We start from the raw sequence: 22,992 nt of genomic DNA, 5'->3' as shown, positions 1-22,992 counted from the left end.
ACCTTTGTACCTGTTTTCACACTTAACTGAAATAGTAATAACATCAAATTCCTCTTTCTTTTCTTCCAGAAAAATATTAATCTCAGAATAATCCTTAAATGATTTTCTGCCTAATTTTTAAAATCTAAGTTTGGAAGTGACATGAAATAGAATTTAAAAGGAAATAGTCTTGCAGTCTTAACAATGGAACAAGAACAATGTTAAAAAGCAGTGGTAAAGTGTATGTCATTGTAGTCCAAAAATCACCGAGTGTGATGCCCTCATTTTCTTCAGAATTAACACATCTGTTTTCACATCTCATTTGAGAACATATTTCCCTCTATTGCATTTTATTAAATTCTTTATTGTATTGGTGCACAGTGGGAATACAATGCAAAAATACCACACAAAGCAGATATGTTGTTCTGCTATGAAGCAGTTGTCAGGTTCTGCTTCTTTCTTGATAAATTCTTTAGTTTTCCTTTTTTGAGAGAACTGAAACACAGACATTGCTGCTATAAAATTCTGCTCGTGTAGAAATGAAGCAACAGTAGGACATTTGGTAACAACCTGCTTCCCTTTTATGAAGGAAAACTAACGAAACTAAAGAAAAGCATCAGGAAGAACAGGTTGGAGTGAGTCTACTTAAACAGCAGTCTGAGGAAAATGATGTAGTAGAGGTTTTGTTGGAACTTTATTCCATTCTCTAGTTTTTAGTCTCACTGACACCAGTGTTACTTCATTGACTCCACCATTTCTATTTATTGAAAGGCTGGTTTAGCCCAGCCTAGCTATTCAGCATGCTCCATCTGTTTAAGTGTGCTGTTGTCCAACAGTCATTGGGTTCTAAACATTAGCTTAAACTGCTCCGTTTAACAGACACACACATTTAGGTGTTCTCTTGAACTGAAGCTGAGGGGAGGGGCAGGGGAGAGAGACAGGGGGGAAAAAAGAGGGAGACAAGAGAGATTGTTGGTCCATGAATAGTGACATCAGTGTGAAAGAAGAGCCTGAAGTTTTCCCTTGTATTTTCTTGCAGTGGAAAAAAACAGCATAATTTTTCCCAACAGAGCAACAAACAAACATTCTCATCTCTGGTACACGGTGCTACAACAAACTTAACATCTGACATTTTTTCCCTCTAGCTCCTTTCCTTCTGTGGATGTGCTAGGAATATACCCACAGCTTTCAACCAGAGCTGTAGCAGCTGTGTCTCAGCTAGATACAGCCATTGCACCTAGGGGATCAGGTGGTTTCCCTTTCAATACTAATTTCAGTATTGAAAAAAAAAAAGAAGTTCTCTCTAGATGTTAGCAAAGCCAAAGCCTTTTTAAATGGTAAACAGAAAACCAGTCTTCTCATCACAGAAGCACCACTTGCCAAATTAGTTGCCTGGAACAGAGAAGACCAAGTTGCAAGTCCTAGCTCTGTGTAACCCACACAAAGGACATGAACATCAACACTAGGTGAACTCCCCATCTCTACCTGGCCTAATTAATATTGCCAACAAATGGACAGAGATATTGCGATCAAGATATTAGCATAATTGCCACAGTCAGGTCTCTCACTCAGGATGCGCAAGTTTGAGAAATCAGTCTTAATCTAAGAAAAACACAGCCCAAATTTGTTTTCCTGCATCCTGGTTTCTTGTCTCACACCCTTGTATTGTTACTGGCTGTGCAGGTCCTCAGTCTGACCAGAAATCCTATCCATCCATCTATTCCAAGATCTTCACATGCTTACAATGAAAGTTTTCTGTCTTTGACTTTTGCTGCCCGATTTTCACCTAAAACCACCCAATTAGCAATACCTACTTTACCAAATACATATTGCTTGCCTGACACCTCCAGCTTGAGAATTTAACCAGTACTTATAAATTCCATAAATGTGGATATGACACCAGCTAAACATACCTGTCATTTCTTTAGAGTCACATGCAAACATGTATCTTACTTTCCACAGAAATGTTCAAAGGCTTTTGAAAGTGACACTTTCTACGGAAACTTCTGTTTTCTGATGAGCTGTTTAGAAACCTTGTATCAGTTGACTTGCAAAAGTTAGGCAAACTATTAGTCAGTCTTGAATGTCTCTAATTTCATTCTGCTTTGTCTTCCTTCCAAAGTCATTAATTAAGGGCATTATACTGAAGCACTAGTGTCTAAATACACCAATGAAAATTCATTTGAATTACTCATCTTCTAAGAAAAAAATTTGTTTCTTTTTAAACAAAGAAATACTAGGCCTCCATAAAAGCAAAAAGTTAAAACAATCTGTTCAAATTTTGTGAGCTACCTCCAAGCTTTGCTTGTTGCCAGTTAGTCTGCGGCTTTCTCAACCTGCTGAAAGCTAAGCATAAGTCCAACTCTTGCTTTTTTTTTCCCCCCCAAGAGGTTCATAAATCACGATTTTCTTAATTGTTTGTTACTGTAACATGCTGACTTCTTAACACTAATTGTCTCTCATCTTCCTATGGAATACTAATGTTTGCAAGAAAAAAACCCAGAAAATTTTAGCAGCAAATTCATTTCCATGTAAGTAGAAAATATGGCTAAAAAACTATTAGACAAGCTTTGTAACAACTGCTGCAATCCATGCCAGGGACACGAGGAAAACAGATTGAATCCACAAAGCACAACTCTCGTTGCTGTTGTAGAGTCTAAAGAGACTGGGCTGTTTCATTTCCTGGATTCATGGGTCCTCAATGAAGTATAATTATATCTCTATGATTGTTTCGTGCTAATTGAAGGAGACTACAGAGGAAACTAGCTTCTACAAGGATTTTTTTTTTTAAATGGACAGTTATCATTAGTCTTCTCCCAAGGTTTCACCACTATTTCTATCATCTCATCTTTTCAGAGGAATAGGAACAAGCACATCATATAGGTTTTTTTACAATATATAAATATTAATCTTTCACTATGTACTTACAAACAAGTAATGTTTTTAACTGGATTAAAACTTTTCATTAACATCCCTATACTGGCATAAAGTCAGCCTTGCATTCTCATGCTACACAGCTCTAAGTTGTATTTCCTATACCCTCTCTTTCATTTTCTTCCTGAGCCCTAATACAGTAGGGAAGGTCCTGTGTTGATCCAAACTAGCAGACCACTGTACATCAAGGACCTAGTGACCCACATAACATTACCCACATTACTCACAGTTACTAGTTACCATACCCAAGTTTGTGATAGGATAATCCCTCTTGTGGGGAATAGCCCCACAAGGTAACTGCTACCTACCACCATCACTTTAAACATTTTCTCAATTGCCACATCCTAGGAGCTAGAAAACCTGCTGGCCATTTTAGAGTGATAAAATATTTGTAGGGTCTAGGAGGCGATCCCTCAAGTCACATATTCCAACATGTGCTTATCTCTATCTCTTATATACAAAACTCCAATACACCACTCTTGCTGATAGTCTACAGAGGTGTCACAGGTTAAATGACCATAAGAACAAGCATACTCCCTCCCATCACCCAACTATTTATTCAGATTCTTCCCTGGAGTGATCACCTTTGATTACATAAAGGTACTAATAAAAATAAGCATCACTGGCAACTTACGGAAAATACATGCATTTAAGAAACAACCAATGTTTAAGAAACTCTTTCAAAATGTTTTTTTCTTATAAACTATCCCAGATGACCAGTTATACAGAAATTCTTGAGTGTACATGGAAAAAGTGAATATACACTTTCTGGCATCACTGTTATTTCAACTTTTACACTGACTTTTCAGAAGAATGATATTTTAGTTCTGTGGGAAAACTATGCACATTAACCATTCTGTTCTTACAATACTTATTTGGAAAGTATAGCTTGCTTACACCTCCCCAGTTGACTCTGTAGCAAAGAAAAACCACTACTTTTCAAACACTTTGGAGAATTATAGAGGTGGCTCTGACTAAATCAAATTATGCTCCAAAAGCTTCTAAAGAGTTCAGTCTCTCCAGCATTCAAAATTATTTCTGTAGGCTGAAAAAGCTGACAGTTTTAATCAGGTTTGATCTAGGTCCTGGAAGAAAAAACCTTTGATTTGCCGAAGTAGCATAGAACTGGAATAATGAACATTAGCACTAAGGTCAGTAATATATACCTTTAAAAAAATAATTCTAGGATTTTTTTTTATCTTAGGAAATGTGTGTATAATTACATTTCTAAGTCTGCAGACATAATACAATGCCATTACACTTCAACAAATCACATAACGTTTATATAAGATTATAATTTCAATAAAATATCACATTTAGAATTTACATTTCTAAGACATAAAATGGAAAATTAAAAAGTAGATAATATAACTAATCATGACAGTAAAAATTAGAACAGGTATTGAGGGGAAATTAAACATCACAATTGTTTCTTGATGGAGGGAATTCATGCATTTTAATTTTTGTTGGTTCAAGTTATTTTAGCTTCCCTGGAGATGTTGTTTCGTTGCATGTGTTCCTGATTCTATAGCTAAGATCTTACCACAGAAAGCCCAGAGCTCTGCTGAAGTCAATAGAACTCTTCTTGGGCACCACAGTTCATCTCCCTGTTATCAGCTTGAAGATTTAGTATCTTTTTGGTTGCCTAGCCACACATCCAATTCTGTTAACCTGCAGCAAAAAGCTTTCTAGGACTGTCATGGTTGGAATTATGATTAACAATTTATTAACAAGCTGAAATTTTCTTTTGAAGCCTTCAGAAATATCTGAAACAAGTGTTGCTGAAACTTTCCAATTACATATTTAATACATCCATTATTCTGATTAAAAACATTGACATGTAAATATTCAGGGTTTTTCTTCACAAAAAAATTATTTTTAATCCAGGCTTCTGCTGCAGTCCTACTCTCCCCCACAGAGAGATCACCACAACTAAGTCCAAATTGCATGTTTGCCCTCAGTCCTGCAAAGCTATCAGTTCATCTCTATACCACTGCCAATTATTTGCACTGAAATTCATGTGCTTTTTGAAAATAGGTATCTAAGTCCTCAGATTCCCTCTTGCAGCAAGATCTCTCCAGCTATATGTAGGAGATGCGTTCTCTTTTAGTTATATGATTTTAGAGATTAATGTCTCAACCTGAGGATAGAATTAAATGCTTTGAGTCACTGCAGACTATAAGTTTGCAACAGAAGCTGAAAATTAGTTTAAATTTCAAGATAAGTCTCAAAACTTAGCTACCAAAACTGGAATCTATTTTACTAGCATATTATTGGCAGGTATATCTTCATACTGAGTTGAACTGTTGTCTGCCTGCCTTTACAAAGCAGCGTAAATGTAAATCAAGCCTTACAGCCAGCTTTGAAATTGGACCATACTATCCATTGTTATATTGGTCTCTATTTTACACATGAATTCACATACCCTAATAAACTGCTTTTGGCATTTAACACTCCCATCCAAAATATTAACTAACTTCAACTTGTCTGAATTATTAAGTACATCATATTCTGTACATTGGTAGGCCTTATTTATAAACTTGATCTTTCACTTTTAACTCAAGAAATTGATTTCCAGTCTTCCATGTTCTTATTCACCTGAATAATTCAATCTTGTTAAAGTAATATCATGAATGCCAATTAATTACTTGTGGTGGGGAAAAAGTTCAAACACTTTCCCCATCACATTTAGTGATATAGTCCAATCAAATTTGTGTGAGCAGGGCTGGAGCATGGCATGCATAACATAGCTATCAATAGGGCTCCAGTAACATCAGTTCTGTGGATGAGCTGTTTTAAGGCTGGGACCTAAGTGAGTATTTTCCATGCAGCTGTTCATTGGGTACGAACCTACTCAAATATACTATGAACCCAAAGCAAATACATCACTGACATACCTATGAACTAGTTACTTCTGGGAAAATGGCAGAGTCTACACAAACATATCCTTACTCAGTATCTGATTGAGTCAGTAAACCTAGCTGTTAATCATATGTTATACTGTACAAGAACACCGTTCATTATCTAATGATATATATCCAAAAGATCTGTTGTTACATTACACATATTGTATAAGGACATTTTTATACATTGTTCAAGTAAAAACTAATTCTTATTTGCAGTTCAGGTGCATATAAAATATTTATAGATGCAACTCACACTTCATGAAAGCTTTGTGCAACTGCTAAATTCTTAACTCCTGAATGCAAATAATTTCCATAGTTGGTTCAATTTGCAATGCAGCTGACTTTTCAGTGAGTCCTTAAATTAATATTAAATGTTAAACTTGCTGGATCTTTTTTAAAGGTTCTTTTTTGGTGTTTCAACTACATAATTCAATTGCAAAAAAAAAAGTAACATGAAAGGCTAAATATTTCAACCATCTTGCCCTCTGAATCATAAAAATAAGATTTTGGGGGTTTTAATAGAAATATTAGATTATGAACTAAAGGGTTTGGGCTGTATTGAGCTCCTTTTCAACTCATACATACAACTTGTTTCTGGAACATCAGTTAAGGTACTTTTTGGATGCTCCTCTTAGCATATACAGATGTTTCAAGGTAATAAAAGTGCTGCTATGCAAACATGCTGCTTCAATATTTAGTAAAGCTCCTTTCTGTCAAGTGGGCCAGCAAATAACAGACTCTGTGGGATTTTAAGTGGCCCTCCTCATGTTTTTTTCCAGTTAATACTGGAAATTATACTTGACATAGCTGAAGGAAGTCTCAGAAACATGAGGCAGTGACAGTCACCAGAACTGCAAAAAGGCAAGTGCAACAACTGCCAAAAAAGTCACATATATTGTAGACAGGCTAGAATGTAAAGTCTATCTAAAGCCCAGTGGGGATGAGATGCTTAGCTGTGGGAAGACAGAGTTAAGTCCACACAAAGATATTCTCATCCAATTCAAATTGAATTACTAGAAGTATCTCTTAATCTTCCATTATTGTTTATAAAAATATTGTGTTATCACATCTTTATGGTTGCATAAATTTATACCATAAGTGTTTTTATAAGTGCTTAAATATATAGAAATGGGATTTATATATATCTAATAAAGGTGGTGCAGCTTTATTTGAGCCTAGATTTCAATTCCATTAATAGGATCTCTTTATTGTTACTAGTAGTTTATGCAAGTAAAGAGAACGGGGGGGGGGGGGGGGGGGGGGGGGGGGGGTCACAGGATACAAGTCCAAAATCTGAGTGTTTTGTATTTCAATCCAACAAACTTTGATATATTTGAAAAACCAGAGAACACATCTTAACAGGTAAGGCAGGCAAGCTTTGCCATCAGCTCCGAGACAGAAGCCAGTCATGAAAACACACACAGTTCTATTTTATGAGTTCTTGCATTTACTGAGGAATAATATTTTCAGATGAAGCTAGACATCTAAGTCCCACTGAAGCTGGGTCTTCCATTCCCTTAGACTCTATGGGAAATTCTACCTACAAACAAAAATATTTTAATATAACCATTCTGACTTTAGATTATGAAAATAAGATAATACACTAAATTGTCACTGATTGTAGCTAGTAATATTCTTCTCTTTCTACAGTTTATCAATTCTCCCGATTATTCTTAAAAATAACAAATAATTATAAAACATGTTTTTAAAAAGACCTGTCATGACACAGAAAACAATCAGTGAAGCAGGGGAATGAGCTGTTTACAAATGCAACTGAAAATCCAGAAAAACAAAAGTTCTGTTTGATAAAAACCAATCCTTGCATTTCATTTCTGAGCAAAACAAGTGAATCAGTGTGACTGAACTGTCAGGCTTTAATTGCTCCGAAAGTCTAATGACAAAGGGGGAGAAGTGCCAGAAATTCACATGATTTATTATCTTCCTACACTTCAGTTTCAAGAAAATGTACAATCCCAGAAGGATTCTCAACCACTTCCTGACAGCCCCTCAGCACTGAATTAATACACAAGGTAAAAGAAAATTTAATGTAGAGTATCAGAACTCATTAATGGAAGTCATGTCAGCTGTCAGTCCTCTGCAAACTAATTAGACAAAGCACTCAAGAAACTCAGTGCTGTATGTGAAGGTTGCCAGAAACTTTAAAGAGGATTATAAAAATAACAGTAGTTTATTAAAATAAAAAAATAATTTTCCTTCTATGTTTAATATGTATTTACTTGGACAACTGGTTTCTGTAAAGAAACTAGGATACAGTCCTACAAATTCATTCTGATTATTTGCTTGAATTTTCTAATTTTTTTTATTTTACTTTGAGACCTTTCTTTAATTCTTTAGAACACAGTTCTAAGACACTACTGAAGTAATAAAACCCAAAGAATTCTAGGTAAAAATAATCTCATACACAGTGTAACAATTTCATTATGAATTTATTCATTCTACTACATGCCATGACTACTGAAGACAAATATTCTATCTTGAAAGAACCTTTGCTTTAAGCGTGCCCAAAAATCAAACTCTGTAGACACTAACATGCACTTGGCCTTGAACCACATTGGAGCTCTCATGTGAGAGGACACTGAATACCAAAGGAAAAACATGAAAAAACTCCATATAGGACAACATATATGAACAACTCAGTCTGAATGTCCCCACACTTAGAAACACCTACAGCTGCTTTTTTTTTTTTTTAACACTACCTGTCTTAGAAAGCATCAGTGTGTCACAGCACTATCCAAACTAGCCAGCTGCAACAAGGCTTTTACCACCCAATACCAGGTTAACTTCAATAAGTAGCTCCCACACCTTGCCCCGGCACAGCCACCAACCCCCGACAAGGTTTCAAAAGTTCACCTACTGCCTGTGCTGTTTCTTCATCCTCTTCAGGCCAATCCACCCTGCTTCTTGCCTCTGCTGCATCTGGGTTCTTTCTTCTCTGGACTCCTCTTCCAGCCAGCCTCTCCTCAGCCAGGCTAACATTCTCTCAGGGCCTCTCCTTGTTTCTCCTACATCCAGGGCACTCGCTCTCCTCCCTCTGCTTCTTCCAGGTCTCTCTTCATCAAGTGCTCTTCTTCACACAGTCCTTAGAGCTATTTAACTACTTAGAAGAACCAACCACAGCTGCACATTATCCACGTCAGCCAACCCACCGCCCCTGAAGACAGCCCACAGTTGTATATTATCAATGTTAATTAACCCACCTTCATTCCTCTACAGTTTCTCTACATCAATGAACCCTTTTCATCACTGAAGTCTTTAATCAAAATACAGAGCATTCATGAATATTATTCTGTCAGAAGTATTGGACTCGGTTCAGCCCCCTCCATCAACTGAACAGGTCAAGCTATTCCACTAGAACCAGGTAGTGCCATTGCCTCTATCTCAGAACAGTATCACCTTATGGTATTTTCTCTATGAAAAGTATGTCTGTGTGGAAATTCAGAAGCCAGAGCTCACTGCAGCTCTTAACTGTGAGCAGAACTGATATGTCTACTCCATCCACGTTGCCTTTACTTTTTTATCTGTATTCTATATATAATTCCACATGGGACCTTTAGTGCACCACTGGAGATCAAAAGCCAAGCCTAGTGTATCCATGCAACTTACACTCTTTTTCATGTTACGTTTTCCCAGTGAAAAACAGCTGAGGCTCCTAGGCATCCTCAGCTAGTGAGGCAGAGGGCCACAGGCCAATGGCATCACTGAAGATGCTTCTTGGTCTGTTTGATAATTGGGTCAGCTCAGCCCTTCAATAGCCAAATCCATAACTTTCCTGGTATCACCCACCCCTATAGAGGATTCCCAGTTTCATCAGCCCTTTCCCACTCCTTTTCCATGAATCAGATCCCAGCTGCAACAATGTGGTGGACATATGTGAACTCACGCATGGCCCTGCTATGCGTGCTTAGAGACAGCGGGGGACCTCACCTTGTAATAAACTTTCAATGCAAACATGCTTGACAGCCTGGTTCTTGCAAGGTACGCCAAGTCCCATTTCTCCTTAAACTTCCCTAGAGTCCACACTTTCCCTAGAGTGCACACACATCTGGAAAAGCTATAAACCTAGAGAACAAACCTCAACATATGAGTGGAACATTTCCTTGTAGCTAGTCTTGTCACACCTTTTCTTCATCCCCAGATCCCGATCCCTTGTTTGTCCTTTTACTCCTTCTTTAAGACATCAGTAGGCCTTCTCTCAAAGCTACAGTTTGTGAGTCCAGCTCCAAATTCACCAGTTCCAGGACATCTCAGACTCCCAGTCTCTGGAGATGCCACACTACAGCAACAGAGAGGCTCCGGTTACAGGTTTATCACTCTGGGATTTTCAGGGAAATTCCTCCCACAGAGGAGGACTGTCAGAGGTGCCAGATTCCACAAGGGAGACTTTGGGGGCACACCCCTTCTGCCTGTAGACATTTCAGTCCATAGAGAGAGTCTCGGGATGACAGATTCGGTGTCCACACTGTTTTGTATCCACATGTCTGAGGAAGAGCCAGGGAGGTGTCCTTCGGGGGCCTTTTCTTTGATCGTGGTCTCTGTGAGTGAGAGGAGGAAAGTCCTGGTTGATAACCATTGGGGCAAACTGCTAGCATGAAGTGTGTGGCATCTGATATGCTATATTTTCAGGAAATAACAGATTCAAATACATCTACCCACACAAAATTAAGGATCAATATCCAAGCCAAGCAGCAGTATTTCCACTGGGGCTGGTGTGCTCCATTTAGATACTAAGGTGCCAAGCTGACAGATGTTTCCCAGATTGTTTTAAGTTGCCTCGTAGAAGCAGAGAGAGGTGCTGTACGAGGTGGAGAAATGTGGTATCTCATATTTCACAGTGTCACAGCTTTAAACTGTCTGCCTCTCCTCCGTTCACCCTCGCACAGCAGTTCCCTGGAAACAGAGGTGCTGACAGATAATTCCCCCGATTTAGGACAGTGGAGGGGAGGAGCAGGCATGATGCAGGTAAGCTGGGCACAGCTGAATGTTTAGAAGCAGTCAAAGGGCCTCAGAAGTCCTGGCATGGCCAAGGTGTCCCATGGGCCCCGACATGTGCATGTAAATGGAGCACTCTGAGGGCACCCACACCCCTCAGAGATCAAATGGCTTAACAGATGCCAAAGACCTCTTCAAGAGCTTAGGTCTATGATAAATTTAAAGTTAATTAAGCCCCACAAACTTTGTTTCTAATTCCTCACATCTTTGCGGCAACCGATATCTAATTCTAGCCAAAATACAGTCTAAACAAAAACTGCCTAGCGTGGTCACAAACGTGTTTAGCTTGAAATAATTAACTCAAACAGCAAAGCAGCAATTAGTTACAGTTCCATCTGCTGACGGGTCATTCTTCATTATTATTAAGTATAAACACATCTTGGAGTTACAGGCAGGCCCTGCCCTCCCACCATGTCTGTCATACTGTCCAGGGCCACCTGACCTCTTTACAGCTCTCCTTGGCTGTCCCTTGGGAAAAGAGGGACAGGTCAAAACAGCATGGCAACGAGGGGCTACGGCCTGCTCCTGTTTAATGATCGATTGGCATTGAGTTTCCTGGAGAAGAATCAGACCCATGCTCAGAAGAGAGCCCCACGCATCGCACACAGAGGCAGCTTGGCAGGCACACAGAGCCCCTGTCCACCCCCAGGCATCCTGGTGAAATGCCCGTACTGTTACACCACAAGGGCCAGACTGCAGCCCTCAGAGTGCAAACTTGGCACAACGGCTTCCTTAAACCTCCTGAAAAGTCCATACTCCTTTTGCACAGGCAGTCTACTACCACCCTCATAGCTCTTAAGTCCTAAAGTCATGCCCGTCACTGGCAGAGGCTGCAGGGCAGGACTATGGATGTACAGCTGCCATCTGCCTGCATTGTTTCTGATTTCCACAAGCAAACCCAAAGTACCACCCTAAATATCCTGCCAGACTTGCTGTTGCACACCCAGGCGTGTTACATTCTTCAGCCAGCACATCAGACACTCTCAGGGTAATCGTGTCAGTGAAACCAAGCAAACACTTCACAGCAGAATGAACTCACCCAGGCAATCTATAAAGGATTAGGCAATTGCAAGTGGATGAATATTTCTCACAGAATAATCATTCTGTCTCTAATCCTCAGCCCTGTAGCTTAGGGAAAACCCACAAAATACCTTCTAAAAATGAGCATGGGAACTAAAATTCATAACTCTACTGGATACAAAATCCACAGACTCAGCAGAGCTAGCAGTTATGCCACACATAAGATGGTCCCTCCCTCCAGTAATGCAATCAACAGTCTGATAACTGCCTTTCTCTCTTTCAAAGATATATCTTACCAACTTTCTCCTTTTACCCTTTCTTTCCAAGATGGTCTACCTGCAATGTAAACTAACTGAAGTCCAAACTGGCGTTCTCAAATTGTGTTTGGTTTTGAAGTCTTCTCTTTTCTTTCAGACCTGAAATCTGCCCAAATCTTTGTCGAGTTTTACCAAATGAGGAGATAAATTGGCCTTCACCGTAGCAACTAAAGAGCAACACGGTGAAGACCTGTAGTCTTCTATCAACTTAAAACTATCGCAGGATCAAAACAGGATTCATAGGCTTTCTTCAAAAGGGAAAGAAGGAGCATTTGCTATCAAAAATGTTTTCTGGAGCCATACTGTCCATATGGAAATGAGCTCAGCGGGGATTTAATTCCTTACCAGGCTGGATACTTGTAACTATTTCACCTTATACTGACTTGAGAGCAGGCTGTTATCTTGAAGCAATCTGTCAAGGAATTCAGTACCATTTTTTTCTTCTCTGTTACACTAGTGGAAAATTTTCTATCCTGACTATTTCAAAGGAAAATTAGATTTCTTACTAAAGAAATTATTTTCAAAAAAGAGTGAGTGTGAGGCTGCTTGCCTTGCAAAATGTTGGCTTCTACCAGAAGCTCTTGCAGCTTTCCAGACAAAAACTGTCCAAGCAGGAAGGGACAAATAGCTTGTGGAGAGATCTTCCTTTTTTTACAAAGGCTTGAAATGTCTTTGAGTTAAACACTCCAAGCAGTTCTGTTTCCGGTCTCGGCCATTTTTTAACTTGTATCACACTATGGAGTAATACCTTACAAGTTTTGTACTCGTGTAATTTTAAGATACCTGCATAAGCCACTGAAATGTCATAAATACCTTTTAAACAGCTGACCTGCAAAAGAATGAGCATGTTACAAGCTGCAGATGCGCTTGGCAGCATGAATCTCAGTCAATATAAAAAGCTGGGGAGTGCCTGGGGAGTGCCTAATGAGCTGTACTAGAACAAGACTTGAGGGGATATGTTAACTAACACAACATCAGCTATGACTCTGCAATCAGGGCTGACAGAAACAAGCCTGTGGTTGGTGACCAGCTGACTGCTATCCTGCTGGCTGCTGCAGCTTGTCTTCGCTGGTGTTTCTGAGCCAGGGGTCGGCATGTAAGGTAACAAGCGGAGAGATGCAAGGCTTACACAGCTGACACGGCACTGCTCTCTTTCCTTCCCATGCTCAGGGAGGATGTGCACACCCAGCAGCCCCAGCTAGCCTCAATCTTCTGACACTCTCTTGAGCTTAACAGGCACTTCATTTCATCCTTGACGTGATAGTAAGAGACTTCAAGCAGAGTTTTAATTTTATCGTCTGCCTGCTGGCCACTTAGGACATTTAACCCTCCCACACCTCCTAATGCAGCTGACTAAACCAGATCACAATACCAAGTAAAATGTTTCTTTTCAGGCAGAATGTGTAAAACACTTATTTATCCATGGTTTTAATTTTGTACCAAAAAGCCAGTGAGATGGAAAGTCTTTGAAATTAAATAAAGGCACAAAATACACAAGTGACAGAAGACAGGGGTCTGAAATACACTCAGCTGCTCTGAATTTTGCTAAGCCTTGGCTCAGGCAAAGCTGTTGAGTTGGACAGGGAGCCTACAAAGCACGAAATGAAATGGGATTTGGGTTAATTTTATTTCATCATGTGCAGCAGATGTTTGGGTGTTTTGATGCAGAGATTCAAGTGAAAATGTTTAAAGGGTGTTTATCACAGAAGCCTACTATTTGCAATTTCAGCTAAAGGTGGTAAAATGTATCTAAATAACAAGAATCAAAAGATTGAAAGGAACAGTGTAACTGAATCATTCTCCCTTGATTAGTGAGACATAACTGCCACCCCTGCATCTTATCCTCTCTTACTTCAGTCTCATTTTATTTCCTTTATCCTAGTCACTAGAAGAGAGGAGCACATTTAATTCTGAAACTGTTTGATCACTTAAATATACAACTACAAAAATATCTGTAAAGAATAATGAAAAGGACAAAATTTTTGTACAGACATTACTTAACAAAAGCAATAGTGTTATGATATTCATGGAAATAGGAGCAGTTTGACTCCAGAGATTACCATATTCGCTATATTCTAACACAGCCACCAAAACACAGCAAACATATCTATGTTATATCTAAGTGCTATGATACTTACAATTATAGGTCAGGCATGTGTAAATTAGTTCCATGCTAAATAAAATCAGAGCATTTGTATATTAGGTTTTTTATCCTCTGAAGAGGTCTTTTCTACTTTACATTGAGAAAACTTGGCTCCAAAAGAAAGCTAAATTTATTGACCTAAAGCAAACCAGAATTGTCATGTGTTGCTTTTAGTTCCTTTTCCTACGATAAAATGATTTACAGCAAATTCTCTTATCTGATCTACCTCAAACAAATGAATTCTGCTGGGAGTTCAGCATATTCAGGAGGAATAGAGTGTCAGTTAAAACTGGCTGCACAGACCTCAAAGGAGGATCCTGATCACAAAGTTTTGCTGGTTGGTTATTTTTATTGCTACTCAGTATATTACAGAATATCACATCAGAAAAGACAGCTTGGGTCATTCAGCCTATCTTCTGCACTCTAAACTTCTCCGTACATCGTTCTCACTAACACCTTGTTATCGAACCCACTTGGGTCCCCCAGCAGTGCTGCAGCCGTTGCAGCTATCACCTGACTTCTCCCCTAGTGCACAGCCTCATGGCACTCTCCACAGCACCACCGCACTCCCACCACGGGAAGGGGCAGTGTGTGTCCCTTGCCGTATCTGTGAGCCTATAAGCCCCACTCAGGGCTATAGTCAAATGATAAAAATGAGTAAAATGAGACAGACCTCTGCCACTGGACCCTGCAGCTGGATACCGTCATGCCCTCAGAGGCAATGCACAGCCCTTCGTGTCCTTCACCTTCTGCCCACGTGTATGCTCCTCCTCCGTATTCTCACCAGATGAGCAGAGCAGCTGCCTATTCGAAGTCATCTACCCATTTCTCCATCCACTAGCTTTAGATAACAAAGGAGCAAACATGCTGCCCCAGCTGAAAGGTTTAATGTTTAGTACATAATATCAACACAAATGTTGATACAGCAGCTTTGCACCACCAAAAACGCAGTTCCCCTTTCAGTACAACATACAGCATTTGTTTTCTTAGGTGAAATGAGTAAGTATCAATGCATGGGAAGTTATTTAAGTATTTTTAGAGATGTTTAAAATACCTATCAGTTTTTATTTTGTTCTTGTTAATTTTCTACAGGTAAAACAAGGGGAATTGGGTTAGATAATTATAGAAAGAAAGGTACAGAAAAGAATACCGCACAATTTTTTAAAACTTTGAATGCCTTTCAAAAGTTTTATTGGCCCTCAAACATAATGAAATTACAGCTTGGTATTAGTTAATGATTGTTCTCTAATGCAAAATAGATGTGGAAGAGACTCCAGAGGTTGGTCTAGTGTTTGTCCAGGCAAAACTAACAACACTCAGTGTTTCTAACTCATGTTTGCACTGAAAGTTTGCTGTGTCCAATACCTTCTTAGTACAGATGTCCATTGCTTAACAAGACTAATTAGAGATTGTTTTTCCTGCTGTGCAGCTAGAAACCCCCCTTCTACCATTTTAAAACCACCACCGCTTTTTTTCATACTAACATGCATGGAGACCATTAATTCCTTTTTTCTTCAGAGCTTCCTTTGCATATTTGAGGAGTGTTACCATGCCACCATCTCTTCTCGGCTTTCTTAACTCTTCCCTCACAGTCCACCTTTTCTGTTCTTATTGCTCTATCCTTGACTTACTGCATTTATCCACATCAATTTCCCAGTTATTCTGAGTTCTAAATACTGTCCACTGTAGTTCTTCCAGCTCCTTCCAGTTTACTATCTGCATGTGAAATAAATGTACTCAATAATATCATTGATGGAAGTAGTGACTGACACTGGAAAATCCATTTAGAACATAATTTGAAATATTTTTTCACTTTGACTAGGAACTTTCAGATGTATTTTGTAAGCACAGCTCCTCAGTCCCTTTTTCATGTCACAGTAATTTCATCAAGACAGGTTTTGCCTAGGGTTTTTTTAGAAGAACAGGATATGACAGAGAGCCAACCAGCTTACTAAAGTCAGTTGTTTTTCTCTCTGTCTGAAAAGCCTGCTGTTCTTCGTAGAAAGAAATTTAGTTGATGTGACATTATGGTTTTTTCCAAATCTATTCTGGCTGTTATTTGTCATTTAGCTGTTTTCCAAGCTTTTTGGTTATTTCTTCTGCAACCATTCTAGCCATTTAAGTTGAGCTGACTAGTCTGTAATTTCCTTTTTGTTTTTTAATACATCTGAAGACAGGCAGTATGTTTGCCCTTTCTGGAATGTCATCCTTTCTGAATAAGTTTACAGCATAGTAGTTAATGTCTCTGGCATTGTTTGTGTTTGTTCTTGAAGAATTTTCAAGTCCATTCCATGTGAAGACACTCAGCTATGCAAACATTCAAACATGTTCTTGCACCAGTCTGCTCTTCTAGGCTTCCTGTCACTGGCGTTAATGGTGTTAACTATCTGACCAGCACACTCTCAATGTGATGGCCTCAGCAGGCTGTATACCGAGCTCTTTCCATCATTTTAGCATAATTGGCACTTAGCTGTTTGGGGTCCTTTAATTATTTCTTGGTCCTTTCATTACTATTAGTGTACTGATGAAATGTACTCCTACATTTTACATCACTGCTACCCGTGTCTCAGTTCTTGCACTCCTGGTGCTGTGCATGCAAGGTCTTCTCACCCTCAATACCAGACTGTCAGTTCAACATTTTGTTCAGGCCCAGCAAGCATTCATGGTTTAGTGAAGTTGTTACCTTATCCTTTTCCCAGACATTGTGCACATTTTTTTCTTTTCTGAGGCTGCTAAGTCTCCTAAAATCTTTTTCCTTAACCTTCCTTTGGCAGAAAGGTTATGACCTGTGTTTTTAAAGGCTAGCTGTTTGTTGTCTTTATTCTTTGGTTCTTTCTCCTTCCTTTCTAAAGTATCATGCCTTTCGTCTCCAAATTCCTGTTTAATTTTTCCCTGTTATTCATAGTCAAGAATAACTATTTTTAATTACTTATTTTAAGTTCCAGTGTCAAGAAATTGCTTTCAGCATATTGCAAGAGCTTTTCATATGTTTTGGTTAAATTTACAGCTCAGATGATTGACAGTTTCTGGCACTCCTAAAGCCTTTGATTTCATTATACATTTCCTTTGGGGGCAGTTAGGAAGGAGTTTTTAGCTGTTGTTTGGCAGTGCTACTCGGGCCCAGGATAGCCTCTCTGATGATATCCATCACCTGATACCATTGCAAGAACGTGCAATATGAGAAGTTCCTGTGTCTGAAAAGGAAGATGAAAGATACTCCAAGTTTCCTCCTAGCAGCATGTACTGTACCATTGCAAAGCTGCCTGCTTCAAAATGAATTTGGGCTCTCACCCAGTCTGGAAGCCTCCCCTGCCTAGCAGAGGAGAAGCAACCTGCATATCCAGTGGGCTCCTTCACCAGGAGATATGCAACTCTTACTTTTTGGATAAATGTGAGTTTTGGAAAAAAAGGACCAGCTGCTTCTTTACCTCTTTAAAATTATCATCACAGTCAGCCTGTATAAAGACTGTCATCTCATTCTCTCCTCTTTTTGTTAGCAGAGATTTTCACTGGTGTTTGTTTATGTCCCCGTCTCCTCTTTCTCTGTATATTCTTAACTGTAAAGCAATATATTTTCCTTCTTTTATGAGCCCAAACTTCTTGAGCCAGCTATACCCATGTATATCAATATTGCAGTCGTGTGAGCTATTCCCTAAAGCCTCTGCTACGCCAATTAAGTAATAATTTTAATTATGTGCTGAGATTTCTATGCCTGCTCTTCCTAGAGACATGGTATTAAGGACATGCATCAATAAAGCCTGCTGTTCAGCTTTTCAGTAGTTTAGCTTCTCTATTTTTTATTAAATTTTTGCATTGCCCTTGCCTGAATATCCACTTGTACACCATGCACTCATTGGTCTGTTCTAGCCCTCTAAATGTTCCTGAATGAGAAAACTACACTGTAAATTCATAAAAATTACATTTTAAACAGAAGGTGGCAGTTATGATATATTGTAAAGGTATGTCAGCCCAATAGGCTTTTTAGTATTTGCTATAAACAACAGAACTTATAGAGTCTTATAGAAATACCAGAAAATTTTGCTTATGCAAAATGAGTGGCTGCATGTCTACTTTAATACAGCAGTCACTCCAAGTGTTAAATTCAGTGTCCTGAGCAGAAAGCTGTACTGTTGAGAGGTTGTGGGGGCTGATGCTCAGTTTGTTGTATTTCTTACTGGCTTCCACAGTGCTAAATCAATTTACACCAGTTCATGTTCTCTTCCTGGCTTGCTATTGCTTTCTTTGTATCCAATTTTCAGACAGGCAGACACAAGCATTTTAAGACATAATGTGTTCTTTAGCCAGCAATCTCTTTAGTGTCCACTAGTGCCTGAATAAAAGATGATGTTGCAGGATAGGACACTATTGTAATTCTGTTTCACTTCTTTTTGTTTAATTTTTGACAAGCAATGGCTTCTGATAAAGGAATCCTTTCCACACATTTTCCCTTTAGATTTTAGCTCTAAGATTATAATTTGAAATAAACCAGCATTACACCAAGGAAAATTCTATAAGTAGTAGTTACAAATGAAACACGGAAAATGAGAATGGATGTACAAAATACCTAGGGCCAAATTCTACTATCAGTTCTCTTCAGTGAGGTTGGATCAGTACACCAAAAAACAAGATTTACAACCTCAGGACATGTAACAAAAAAAAGGGTTATGTCAAACTGAAAAAGCTAAACAAAAAGATGAAGGGTTTGATGTTTCTGAAATGGATCTAAAGTGTTATTGAAGCCATCAGGATTGTAGGGGTGCCGCTAAGAGAAGTGCAAGTCAGCAGTTATTTATTAGATAGGCTGCACTTCCAGTATTTATTACATGAAAATACACATTCAAGCTACTTCTGCTTGTGTGTCCTCTACACTAATTCCAACCATAAGACCTCTCCTGTGATTCAACCTAACAACTTTATCCTGCTTCTCTAACTCTTTGTCTTAAGACATTGTGCAAATTATAACAACCCAGATTTTCATACAGCAAAATAATCTTCTTAGTGGATTCTCCACAGGGTTTACTTATTCATCCTTCTTTCCCAGGTCTTCAAATAATGTAGGCAGCAACTTTTTTCCCACTTCTCTTCCACTGGAAAAAAAAAATATTTTTTTTAACACTAGACACTGATGTCAATGTTGATCATAGAAAACTCCTTTTAAAGAATGCTTATTATTTATTCAATTTTCAGATTCAGCATACATGTAAGGTATTCAAATTGTGCTATTTAATACTGATAGTCTCTTTTAGAAGGCTCTCTAATCTGTACAGTTATTAAGTATAATGGGATTTACTTCAACAAAGTCTAACACTAGGAAGGAAAGTACATGTGGTAAATCCTATTATAGCTCAAGAGATGGGTTGCATTTCCTTGTTTATTTTTAATCCTCTGTTGGCAGGAACAAAAACTTTTCAGGTGCTTGGGTTTCTTTCCCTGATTGTCAATTTTACTGCTTGAAAGGAGGGTGAAGGTTGAACATTTCCCTTTGAAGTGGGCAAACAGCAATCTCATGCAGCTCAACAAAGGGAAGCAGGAAGCCCTGTACCTGGGCAGGAACAGCCCCAGGCACCCCTACAGCTGGGGGCCAACCAGCTGGAAAGCGGCTCTGCAGGAGAGGCCCTGGGAGTCCTAGAGGGCACAAAGCTGAACATCAGCCAGCATTGTACCCTTGCAGCAAAGAAGGCCAATAGTGTCTGGGGCTGCATTAGAAGCAGCATTGGCAGCAGATCCTGCCCTGCTGCTCAGCACTGGTAAGACATCTGGAGTGGCAGGTCCAGCTCTGGGTTCCCCAGTGCCAGACATGGACACAGTGGATATAGTCCAGCAAAGGGCCAAGGAGATGATAAAGGGCTTAGAGCACCTGACATCCACAAGAGGCTTACAGAGCTGGGACTGTTCAGCCTGGTGAAGGCTCATGGAGATCCTACCCATGTCTATAAATACCTGATGGGCATAGCAAAGAAGATGGAGCCCAGATCCACCACAGTGGGACCCAATGACAGAAAAGAGGCAATGGGAACAAAATGAAATAGAAGAAATTCCATTTAAGCATAGAAAAGCACTTTCACTGTGAGGCTGGTCAAACAATGGAACAGGTTGCCTAGAGAGGTTGTGCACCCTCCATTGCTGGATCTACTCAAAACCCAGCTGAAAACTGTCCCTGAGAAACTGTTCTATCTGACCCAGCGATGAGTAGGGTATTGGACCAGGCAATCTCCAGAGATGTCTTCTAGCCTCAGTGATTCTGTGACCCTGTGAAGTCATCCATTAATTGGCTCCAAATCTAACACAAACTAATCTAACAGTATCTCACTCTATACCACTAGTTCCAAGCACAGGAAGGCAACCAGAGTCTGTCTCTCTACTTAAAGAATATATTAGGCTGATTTTTCAACTGTTTACACTACCCAAAGACAGGTTTATTTTTATTAAAGACAAACTCTCCACTCTTATTGCTTTCTGTTCCATTACCACTTCTGCACACACACACAGAGAAATAAAAGAAAAATATAAAAAAGGAAAAGAAGACAAAAGAAGAGAGAAAGAAGAAAAGACGGGAGGGGAGGGGAGGGGAGGGGAGGGGAGGGGAGGGGAGGGGAGGGGAGGGGAGGGGAGGGGAGGGGAGGGGAGGGGAGGGGAGGGGAGGGGAGAAGAAAGAAAAAGAAAAGAAAAGAAACATTAGTGTACCTGAAAAAGAATTACAAACATTATCAACATCTTTTCTCCTTTCTCTCTTCTCTTGTCTTCTCTTCCTTTTTTATCTTTTTCTTTTCTAGTTCTAGTTATACTCACCCATGGCATTTTTTCCTTTTTATGTTAAATGATTACGTCAGCCAATAGAGAACCAATGAACAAAAATGCTGTAAAGGGTGGGAAAATGAATTCTTTTTCATGTCCATTCAAAGGCATGAAATTCAAAACCTGACTTCCATAGAAAGTGACATTTAATTAGGCTGTTTGTGATCTTAGACACCAAAAAGAATAAAATGTAACATGACACATACAGGTGGAATTGAATCAAGATTGAATTCATCTTTTTACACACCAGGAGGGGTGCAGGTCTTTGGCAGTGAATGCAGTTTACATTTTCCACTTTGACAGCATTCTTCTATCAAAGTCTTACAAAGTAATTCTTAGTTCCAGGCAAATGTATATGGGAACCCCACTTAACAGCTCCAGATAGGTAAACACCAAACACATTGAAATCTACAGACACACAACCACATCCCCTGCAGTCTAGTTTTGGAAAAATACATTTGGGACCAGTTTTCTTGCTGCAGACAATGTTCACTGCAATGTATACTATTTGTATACCAATTTATATTGCTCTGCTGGTTTCAGCTAGGATAATTTTCTTCTTAGTAGCTGGTACAGTGCTGTGTTTTGGATTTCGTATGAGAATAATGTTGGTAACACACTGATGGTTTAGTTGTTGCTAAGTAATGCTTACCCTACTTTTCCATTTCCCCATACTCTGCCAGCGAGCAAGTGCACAAGAAGCTGGGAGGGGACACAGCCAGGACAGCTGTCCCAAACTAGCCAAAGGGATATTCCATAACACAACATCATGCTCAGTCTAGAAATTGGAGGGAGCTGGCCGGGAGCCACTGATCGCTGCTTGGGGACTGGCTGGGCATCGGTCAGCAGGTGCTGAGCAACTGTACTGTGCATCACTGGGGTTTTATTCCTCTCTCTCTCTTCCCTTCTCCTCATTATGACAATTATTATTGGTTTTGTTGTGATGTTTTGTTTTTTACTTTACCTCAATTATCTCAACCCACAGGTTCTACCTTTTTCCGATTCTCTTCCCCATCCCACTGGGGCGTGGGGGGGAGTGAGCGAGCGACTGAATGATACTTAGCTGTTGGCTGCAGTTAAACCATGACAATTGCACGGACTGACAATTCTAAGACAGACAATACACTTAAAACAAAATCAAATTCTCCATAACATCAGAGTAAGGACAATTGTATATTTACTGACAACAGCATGCCTACAGCATCAATCCCTTCTAATTACAGAACATATTTTATAGATGTAATGGTATCAGTGAGGTTATGTCCTCCTTTTCATCAGAATTTGATCTGTGTAATTTTCATTTCAGTATTTGGGGGGTGGAGGTTGGCTTCATGTAAGATTAAATCTGTAAGATTTCAAACATTGTTGTTCCTAGAAGTGGTTTTCAGACAGTTGTCAAAAGCAGCCTTTAGTCATCATGTGCAAACTATCACATACAATAACTTGCCTGTGGCTTAATTTATAATCCAACATATAGTATAGCCTTTATATGGAAACCTTGAAACCTTCAAACAACTCTCCTGTGTAAATATTAAATTAGATAAAGTATTGTTCCTAGATTATACTCAATACCCAGTATGGCTTCTCAAACAATTTTTGGAGAAGAAATTAATGGAAAATGCAATGTATACATGAATAATGGATACAAACACCTTTAGAAGTAACTCATTTTGCAATTAAATCACTGGACTGTTGGAATAGAAACTGATATTATATGCAGTACCACAGTATCAGGAGGAAAGTGGACTTTGGTTCCACTAGCAGTACAACCAGAGGTAGTATACTACTTATTCACCTGTTGATGCTATTTGCTTCTGTGCTTCTGTCAGCTTCTCTTGAGTCCCTGCAAGCTGAGGGGCCTCAGACAAGTTGAGCTCACTCTTCTGCT

At 39.3% G+C, this 22,992-nt stretch overlaps 1 long non-coding RNA gene across 1 annotated transcript in view; it reads right to left on the bottom strand.

The window, feature by feature from the left end:
* The window catches only part of LOC114013476 (uncharacterized), a 46,399-nt gene extending 31,151 nt beyond the window's left edge, over window positions 1-15,248 (bottom strand). The window contains exon 1 of the long non-coding RNA XR_008747900.1: window positions 14,983-15,248. This is a non-coding gene — a long non-coding RNA (uncharacterized LOC114013476). The remainder of the gene's footprint in view (window positions 1-14,982) is intronic.
* Between the last annotated feature and the right edge of the window lie 7,744 nt (window positions 15,249-22,992).

This window comes from Falco peregrinus, chromosome 6 (assembly GCF_023634155.1).
Source record: "Falco peregrinus isolate bFalPer1 chromosome 6, bFalPer1.pri, whole genome shotgun sequence".
NCBI classification, from domain to species: Eukaryota; Metazoa; Chordata; class Aves; order Falconiformes; family Falconidae; genus Falco; species Falco peregrinus.
This window is presented reverse-complemented; position numbering and strand designations above follow the sequence as displayed.